Source organism: Ischnura elegans, chromosome 2 (assembly GCF_921293095.1).
Source record: "Ischnura elegans chromosome 2, ioIscEleg1.1, whole genome shotgun sequence".
Classification (NCBI taxonomy): Eukaryota; Metazoa; Arthropoda; class Insecta; order Odonata; family Coenagrionidae; genus Ischnura; species Ischnura elegans.
The window spans coordinates 87,100,532-87,110,280 of NC_060247.1; the positions used below are offsets into that span (position 1 = coordinate 87,100,532).

At 40.0% G+C, this 9,749-nt stretch overlaps 1 protein-coding gene across 1 annotated transcript in view; it reads right to left on the reverse strand.

The window, feature by feature from the left end:
• LOC124154101 (sterol O-acyltransferase 1-like) overlaps nt 1–7,710 on the reverse strand; it is a 48,975-nt gene extending 41,265 nt beyond the window's left edge. Inside the window, exons 1-2 of the mRNA XM_046527616.1 lie at nt 7,577–7,710; nt 6,974–7,067 (exon numbers count right to left, since the gene is read on the reverse strand). The gene's annotated coding sequence lies outside the window, so the exon portion shown is untranslated. The remainder of the gene's footprint in view (nt 1–6,973; nt 7,068–7,576) is intronic.
• Nucleotides 7,711–9,749: the final 2,039 nt, after the last annotated feature.

Consider the following 9,749-nt stretch of genomic DNA (forward strand, 5'->3'; position numbering starts at 1 on the left):
AACGGAAACCACCAGATGAACACCAAGAGAGAAATAACACAAGGCCATTAGGTACAAAGCCGTCAGATTTATTCTGGTATGGGAAAAAATTCCACTTTTTATTCTAGTTAACAGATCTTCAAACAATGGAACAAGAAGCTTCTAGTCGAATGTTTGCAATAACCCCGCTGACCTCAGGACATGCCTTTCGTTTCTAAGTGGATGAGGTTCACAGAATCATTTTTTGAATTTGGTTATAAAAAACAAGTGCGCATTATTCTTCCTCCGTGAAAGATGCTTGGATTGCCTATTATTTTTTTTTTAATTTGGCTATAAAAAACAAGTGCGCATTATTCTTCCTCCGTGAAAGATACTTGGATTGCCTATATTAATGAAAGATAAGGTAAACGCCGGGATAATTATTTATTGAAGATAAGTAAAACTCACACATTACCGGACCGATAAAGTAGCTATTTTAATTGCTAATAATTATTATTTCTGGGTCAAATGACAATGACACGACAGAAAGATTAAATTTAAACATATGCGGTGACAATTTTACGTAAAAGTAATGATTTTTCCGCTGTATTTTGAATCATATCATCGCATTACGTCCGGAAAAAATAATGGAATACGTGAATGTTGCAGATGAGTAAATAAACGGGGCGAAATTGATTTCACTTCGATGACATGAGAGAACTTTGCGATAAAAGAGGAGATCGTACGTCAGATGTTTTGTTTGTTTACGTTTTCTCAACGGAAGTCGCTAGTGCATGTGCACTTCTTCATCAACAGCTGGAGGAATTAGCTAATCACTCCGCGCCCAACGTGCGCAGACGCTTTTTCGATCCCGGATTTTTTTCCGGGGAAGATACCCATCCTTCATCTTTCGTCATGGGAATAGCTTTCAGGAAGCGTTAACAATGGGAGCCTCCGAATGAGAATGGATAGTGAAACGGCCTCTTAACTCGAGAGGTGAGCGACTAATTAAAATAGTAGAGTGCAGGTACAAGCAACCATTCGGGGGATCTAGGTTCAAGGGGTTATCCATAACTACATAGACACCAGTGGCGCAGCGAGGGGCGGGTTTTGGGGGATAACCCCCCCCCCCAAGAGCTCATAGAAATTTTTTGGTTAAATCTATTTTACTTAATTGGATTAATACTACATATAGAAAAGTGTGAGGATTAATAAAATATCCTTCAGAAGGTCGTAAAAATCACCATTTTGAACCGTTTGTCTTAATTTTTTCCGGTGGAGGGCCTCCGCACATCCCGCTTACCCTGGAGGGTATGCAATACCCCAAGCCCCCCAGTATCAGTTGCGCCTGAAACGCCCCTAGCCTTAATTCCTAGCTGCGCCCCTGATGGACACTACACATACAGTCAAGCCGGCGAGAGTTGTCCGATGGAAGTTCGAAAGGACGGGAGGAGAACCTTGTGCCAGCACGGTTTGCAGCCAATCGCTGTCCCCCAAACGCACATCACACCCTCGCCCAGTCCTTCGACGTTGTCACATGCATATGAAGTACTGAAATAAGCCTGAGCCACCAAAGCAAGCCCTTTCTTCATATCACCAAAGCAGGGTATTCTTCCTTTGGGTCCTTCACGCTCGTCGTCCCTTCTTGCTCCTCTTTTCATGGAACCCTTTTGTTTACATGTGAGGTGGGCGTTTCCCTTTCTTACCTGGTAACTTTACCCCCCACCCCGAACTAGACCCTAGTGCCTGTCATCGGACAACTCTCGGCGGCCGGTAGGTGGGAATCTAGCAATTTGATCGTTGGATTATTCTTCCTCATAGGATAATCCTCTAAAATCGCTGGCACAGTAATGGTTTTCCAGGTTTCGCTAGTGGTAGGACCCGCCCGCCTTTGTGACGGTGCAGGATTCCTCGTCCCATCTCTTCCTTCCCTATCCCGTCCCAGGAGGAACCGTCGGGCTCCTATCGCGGCGGCGCCTCCTTCCTTTCTCCTTCCTGTCCTCCCCCTTCTGCGGTGCAGAGGTGAAAAGCTTGCGCTCATAGACCCTGCCCCAGGAGTGTATCTTGCGAGCCCGCCCTGGAGTCTCGTTCCATTTGTAGGTAGGTGGGAGGTGCGAGGATTGTTCGCGAAGGCACATAATGAGCTCTAATTATTTACCTTATTATTTCTCTCCTATTTTTAGTTTATTTATTTCGTTGTTTTGTTGAATAACTATACCTTTTTATTTTGGTCTTTTTAGTTTCAATTTTGGTTTATTATTTTTTCTTTGTTGTACAAGTTTAGGTGTTTATACTGTTGTTGGGGTTGGGGAAGGTTGGGGAGATTAAGAGACATTTCCGTAGAAATTTCCGAATAAATAATCTTTTTATGGGATGATCCATGAAAGTGCATTCATTGATAACCCATTTCAAATCATATTTTCCAGATAAATATAAGTCTACAGGGACTATTTTAATCCCAGATAATTTCAATGGTGTTCACGAGAGAGGGTGGAAGGGGCCAAAAAGTATTCTATTCTAGCCACCGCGGATATTGGATTTTTCAATATCCCTCAGAATGACTTGAGGCGTATTCTGAGCAGAGGATGAGGTTTTTTCCTTTAAACTGCAAAAAAATTGTGTTTTACGCATATTTTCAGGAATTCTTATTTTTTTCTAGCATTATGCCCAATATTGGTTGAAATTCTTGAATTAAAAATTGACCACAAAGGAGTAACTAAAAATATTTCAATAAATACATCCCAGGAGTTATTTATGGAAACAAGAAAATACTTCGTGAAGGGTTCTCGGGATCGCCACCGGGTCAGGAACTGCATTATTGCCGACGTTTTGATGGCCGACTCGGCCATTATGCTCGGCAGTTATGCTGTTTCTGACCCGGTGGCGATTCCGAGAACTCTTCACGAAGTCTATTCGCCGGGAAAGCACTAAATCTTTCATCAAGAACATACTATTTATATTTTAGCACTTTTAAATGCCAGTTTTCACTCTTATGCATTTTCTGACTTGTAGGAAATCTTCCAGATATCAAATATTAATGATAATTCAATTCATTTATCTCTGTAATCGATTCATTTGAAATAATCTTTGAAGAGTGCAAATAATATTTTTAATACTAAATATATATATATATTATATATTATATATAAATATTATATAAAAATATTTATCCTTGCGCCTGTCTGTTATGGGTTTGGCGGATAATATTCCACGAAAGCGGGGATGATGCAATGACTAGGACAGTAGCGAATACAGAAAAAACTCAAGGGGGGCGCAAAATATATCTTGAGTTGTCTTTACTTGTATCGTAATAAAAGATGATCAAGTCACGGGCAAGTTAAAAGAAAATTTTATTTAAAGTGATTATACACATGTAAAAGACAATGCCATCTTATGATAAAAAAGTTACAATTGCGATTTTGCAATGTTCGGCAATACGGGCGGACCCGCAAGGGAGGGACGCGCGCCCCCCATCTGTAACCGCCACTGGACTAGGAGAATTTTGGCGCGAACAAAGAGGGAGCTCGTAATCCGGACGAGGTGGATGCTGTGGTAACACACGCGACGAATGCCATGACCATGACGATAGAGCTGGCGGAGGTCAAACTGAGGTCAAGGGTGAGGAACTAATGACGTCGAGAGCGTGGTGAGATGTTCAACGGAGTGGATGACGATAGGAAGTATATCATTGTGATAATCATGAAAAAATTAGCTCACAGGATTTTTTCAACTCCTCTTTTTTTATACGGCTTGTTAAGTACCTAAGCAGCCGTGACATGATGAATTTGATGAAAATAAAAACAAGAATCCCTTGGCATTCATCTTAGCGCCACTCACTCTTGCCCCTAAGCTTTACTATAATTACCGGAATAATAATTGAAAAAAGTTGGGTGTATAAATATTAACTTCCATTAGAGTCAATTTCTGGACGACATTCACCTATGCAGCCAATTTACGTTGAAAAAGTTCAAGATAAATTTGCGATTAGGCATCACCAAAGTGCCTGTCTTCCTTTGGATGAATGCGAATACAAAACGCGGGGCGCAATAAAATTGAACGTAATGACGCCTTACCTTAAATTTTACGGTGCGACTTAGGTGTTAACTTTAGATTCTACAACTTCAGCATAAGAGACCAGAAGTGACGGTTCACGGCATATCCAAATAGAGAGGAAAAAAGTGGACTGCTCTTTTGTGGCTATCTAGTGAAAAATGTCAGGGCCATCTCGATTAATGGAAAAGTTAGGGAATATCATCTTAATGTTTCAGTGGCCACACACTGGGTATTGCATTAAATTAAACTGTCATGGTTGTATTGGACGAAAATTCCTGTGGTTTCACTAGATATTTTCATAAAATATTATACTATGTACTCAAAGGCCGATGTGGTCCGAACCCTCCCCGAAATATGAAAACTCGATAATTTTTCTTCATAAAAGAAAACAAAATATTGAAAAATCATGAATTTACAAAATATTTCTTTGGAAAATTAAGTTTTTTCGATTATGATAAGCGCTAAAATTAGTTTAAAACCTAATACTTAGTGCCCCGTTTTTAAAAAATTTTCCCCCCTGGTTTTGGACCCCCCCCCCCCCCCCCCGAACGAAATTCCTGGCTACGCCCCTGTATATACTAATCAGTATTATCTCTCCATTAGCATGGTCGTAATCTAAAGTTGTAAAATAATAAACGGGCAATAATAATTAATAAACGTAAGTTCCGAAAATGGGATAATGAGGGTGCTTATGTTATTTCTAGGAAGAATAAAAAAATGGAAGCCTCAAAAATGCCTTCGCAACCTTTTACACATCATCGACAGCGGTACCTTTTCAACATTCTACCAATAAACTTCATTAGGTTTCTCTATTTATTTAGGAGTATTCGACTAGTGTACGCTAAATTTCTGTTCAGTACTATTCTCATTGATGATGTCTCTATGGGGAGGCAATGGTAGAAGCATTCGAAATTTGGTTTTGAAGATGAGTGTTAAAGAACAAACGGATCCAATGGGCGAGTAATGTCTAATCCTAACGCTCCATGCACATTACACGTTTGTCACGATCGACTTTGAAAATACCAAAATGATGGAAACAGAAAAAAGTAACAATAAATTATATAAAGAAATTATAAATATTTCTAAAACCGAAAAATATAAGTAATAAAAGATCAAAAATACACAATTTAAGAAAAATATAGTATTCTATCGGCAGGTAACTATGAATTTTATTTCCTTAGTTACCATCTATAAACATTGCAAAAAGGCAAGTCAAAATTCTAGTCTCTTATTTTTTGTTAATTTTCAGCAGCATGTTTCTCTTCATTTTCGAAAAAAAAAACATTTCTCCAACCCGTCTTACACATCAAGAAAATTACACGGTTTCGCCCGTGCGGGAAAAAAAACAGTACGGTTTTAAATCGAGGGGGTTGATTTTCATACGCTCTTGCACATTATACATACGTTTTCGCCCGTGCGGGAAAAAAGCGCACTGGGTTTTTTCTAATAGTCCACTGAAGAAGCGAACGAGACCTTTCACATTATACGGTTAGAGCACGGGCACGATTTTTAGTCGCATTGTAGCCGTCCAGTGCCACTGGGGCCACACTTATCGTCTTTCTGCTTAGCGATCCACGTAAACAAATGCACACTTTCACAATAGACGGTTTTAGTCGTGCGGGAGCTGTCTCCAGTACTGTTGAAAATAATATTTTTGTACAGTTAATTTTAAAACCGTGCGGTTTTTTTCCCGCACGAGCGAAACCGTGTAATGTGCTTGAGGTGAGAAAAAGGGTTTTTTTTAATCGTGAGAAGACGGGACAACTTAATCGGTCACAATATCGTTGAGTGACAAGAGGAGAACGGCAAAGGAAAATCTAGGAAGCATGGGCGTACCCAGCGGGGCACAGGGGGGGACAGCTGCCCCCCCTAGAAGCAAAAGTAAATGTAGTTCAAAAGGAAAGTTTTGAACAAATTTCCTTTAAATCCAAGAAAAGCCATATTAATATAAAACATGTTGTTAAAATAATTTTTTGAGCAAACATTTTTTAAAAAAGTAATGAAGCCCTGTCATAAATTTCTTGAAATTTTAGTTTCCTTAGCTTTTTTCTGTGTTACAACTTGAACAACCTCGGCTTGTCCCCCTCTAGTTTTGATCCTGGATGCGCCCTTGCTAGGAAGAGATATATGGAGTTGGTAATGCAGGATGTTTAAAAAAATAATTTCGTAAGTGTTAAAAGATTAGATGATGAGATAACTGAGTGGAGTCTAATCAATCTTCGGTTTGTCATTATTATGAAATTGAATAATCCATAAAAGAGCCTTCCTTTAATATTTATCACAATCATGCCCTTACTTTGGACATTCATGGATCCTTTAAGAGTTCGTCACGGTTCATGAGATTTTCTCCTAAAGGAGTGCTATCCCTGTCCCTCCCCTCAGCTTATCGAAGCATGCCTACTCCAGTTTTATTTACATCAAATACGTTAGAAAATCCCTTCCGCATTCATCGTTATATATTTCTAATTCACTACATTTTTCGATTTTACTATTTCCTCCAGGTCATTGCTACTTTCGACATCCCAAACCAGTGTCGCAGCGAGGGAGGGGGTTTTGGAGGATAAACCCCCTCAGAGCTCAGAGAAATTTGTAAGTTTAATCCATTTTACTTCATTGGATTAACATTACTCATAGAATAGCGTAAGAATTAATTAAATTACCCTCAGAAAAGCCGTAAAACTCACCATTATGTACCATTAATCTTAAAAATTTTCTTGAGAGAAATTTTTAAAGATAAATGGTTCGCCGCACCTTCCACGACTTAGTTTCGCCTAAAATCCCTTCAAGCCTTAATTCTTAGCTTCGCTCCTGTCCCAAACCATGACATAAAGTGATCTAACGGCCAATTAATATAGTTTAATCAATAATAACATTCGTTAGCCGAATTAATTTCATAGTGAAATAAATTATTCTAAATAAGTGGTATAAAACTGGATGAAAGAAAAAAATTAAAGAAACTCACCAAAGGCTGGCTCAATGGCACCGTGAATGGCTGACCAATTTGATGAATTGAAATGGGAAGAGGCACAAAATCTGAAGATATCTTTGATGCGAAGCTGAAAGGAAATAAAAAGAAAAAAATCAAAACAATTCCTCGTAAGTTACCCTTCTGATAGAGGTACACGATTGAATGAATATTTTTGATACACGAAAATACACGCATGGTACACAGATTACGCGATTCCATTCAGCTTACCGGGGACGAAAATATTATCTGCATAATGCAGAGAATATAAATTTTTGACACTTTGTTTCACTCAATAACGGTAAAGCTACAATTCATTCTCTGGTTTAATTATTTCACCTTTCCATAATCACAAAAAATTACTGATTTAGTTCCTCGGATAAATCAAAATTAATTTGATCGAGGACATGATGATCCTTGCTCACGTTTCCAGTCGAGCAGAAATTTATCAAGAAAGCTTTCAAACACGCGATCTCTCGTTAAAAAAATGTGACCGCGTCGGTATAATTGAATGCCTACTTCTTCAGCGTTCGCACTCATTATACAGATGCGTTATTAAATAGATTTAAAAACTAAAAGAGACTAAATAGGGATACTCACTCTCGCGCTGTGAGCTGCTCTTCACGTCAGGGTAGTCGGTAACGTTCTCCTCGAATCTCACGTCTCATCATCATTATGGGGATGTGCTGAGTTTTTATTGGACTCTATCGTAACCATCCTACGCATTAACATCAGATGATAGAGCATTTTTTCCACCGCTTATCAAGTCATTAATAGATGGCGACACAATGTATTCGTTTAAACGAAAGAATAAAGGATTAATCTGCGACTCAATTGATCTGAAACCGTCGATTGCACAACGCCATAGGCGGATCCAGGGGGGGGGGCACGGGGGCACGCAGTGAAATTCTGCGTTAAACTCGAGAAAAGCGGCAAGGTGACCCATGAACTCATCAAGGCAGCTTACGGGGATAGTGCCATGAGCAGAACAACCGCTCAACGTTTGAATACGACCCAGAAACGAAGCGGCAAAGTGCAGAATGGCACACAGCGACATCGCCGAAACCCAAAAAAGCTCGCATGTCCAAATCGAAGCAAAAATACATGCTCATGTGCTTCTTTGATTCGAAAGGTGTCATCCACAGTGAGTTTGTGCCACCAGGGCAAACCGTTAATGCAGCTTTTTACGTGCAAGTACTGGAAAGACTGCGAAAACGCATCTTCCGCGTCCGACCAGCCATCGCCGCTTCGTGGATCCTTCATCATGACATTGCGCCGGCCCACACCGCGTTCATTGTCGTTGACTAACTGGCGAAACACGGCGTGGAAACCCACCCTAAAGCCCGGATATCGCCCCCCCGGACTTCTTTCTCTTTCCCAAGCTCAAGACCCCTCTGAAAGGGCGTCACCACGGGTCGGTGGAAGCTCTCCAAAAGGCCGTGACGCGCGCTGTAAAGGACATCCCGGAGTCAGCCTTCCAGGAAGCGTATGCTGCGTGGAAAACTCGCTGGCAGCGTTGTGTCGATGCCCAAGGGGGCTATTTTGAAGATTTTTGAAGCGATGTACCTATATGAGAAATACATTTTTTGTTCTCGACTCAGTCCTACTACTTTCAGGACACACCCTAACTCAGACAAGGAGAGTTTTTTTTCTCATCAACTGAATTTCACACTTTTAGGAAGGCGCGAGTAACATATCTTTCACAAAGAGATGACAGGCGATGCGTACTTTTTTGAAAGACACCTCTTCTCCCTTTCTTCTCTCCTTTCCTAATTAACGTTTTCATTCGTGCTGTCGTATCAACTGGTGGTGGGCGAATCTCGGATTTAAATTTCGAATAGATTGGTTAAAAACTTTTGAAACAATTTAAAATGACACCATTTATTTTGATTCTTTTAATGTTAATGGCAATCAAACTATACGAATTGTTTCAAATATTAAAGTAAAATGTAGGGATGGTCGGATCGGATACCTCGGATCCAAATATCCGCGGATATTGCCCTTTATCGGATACATCGGATCTGGATACGAAATTTTTAAATAATAGCTTCAGTGAATGCAACGCCCCATAATGGTGGAAAGAGTTCCGATTCTCTCTTCGAATGTGCCGTGGCATGCGATTCTTGTCCTACGCCACTGGTCAGTGGTTTATCCGAAGATTTTTCCTATTTTCATTTCCAAACCCAAGCGTAACAGTTTAGGTCCTGGGGCCCTATCCACTAAGACAATCTCTCGGATAGTTCGTGGTTGGTTCTCGGTTCATCCGAACTTTCCGTCACGGGAACTCGTCCGAGAGCGGCCGAAATGACGGAGGGTGTCGGAAAGTGACTTTCCGTTTCTCGGAAACGGAAAGTGATATGCCAGCTGGTAAGTTATGGAATATTTTTACCAGTAAAGTGATGCTGTAGAAGCTGGTAAGAAATCTCAAATCATTTGCAATACTGGCACGGTATGTGTACTAAATACAATGGTAAATAGATGATTATGAACGAAGTTTGGAATTAAATAAAGTTGCAGTTGAACCGAAGAAGTCAATGCCTGTTTTTGTTCAAGTTGTAGTTACTTTCTTAATAAGTTCCAATTTGGGAAATGGTGTTATCCGTTGAAATAAATAAATAAATGCCTTTAAAGGCATTGACGCTTTTCAACAATGCATTAATTAAGTTACTTAATCAATTTGTTTTGGAGTCAGTTGTTTCGAATTTGACGTTGTGTTTGGATTTCGACCTGCTAGATTTGAACATTGATAAAATGTGTTTCTTATTCAATAAGT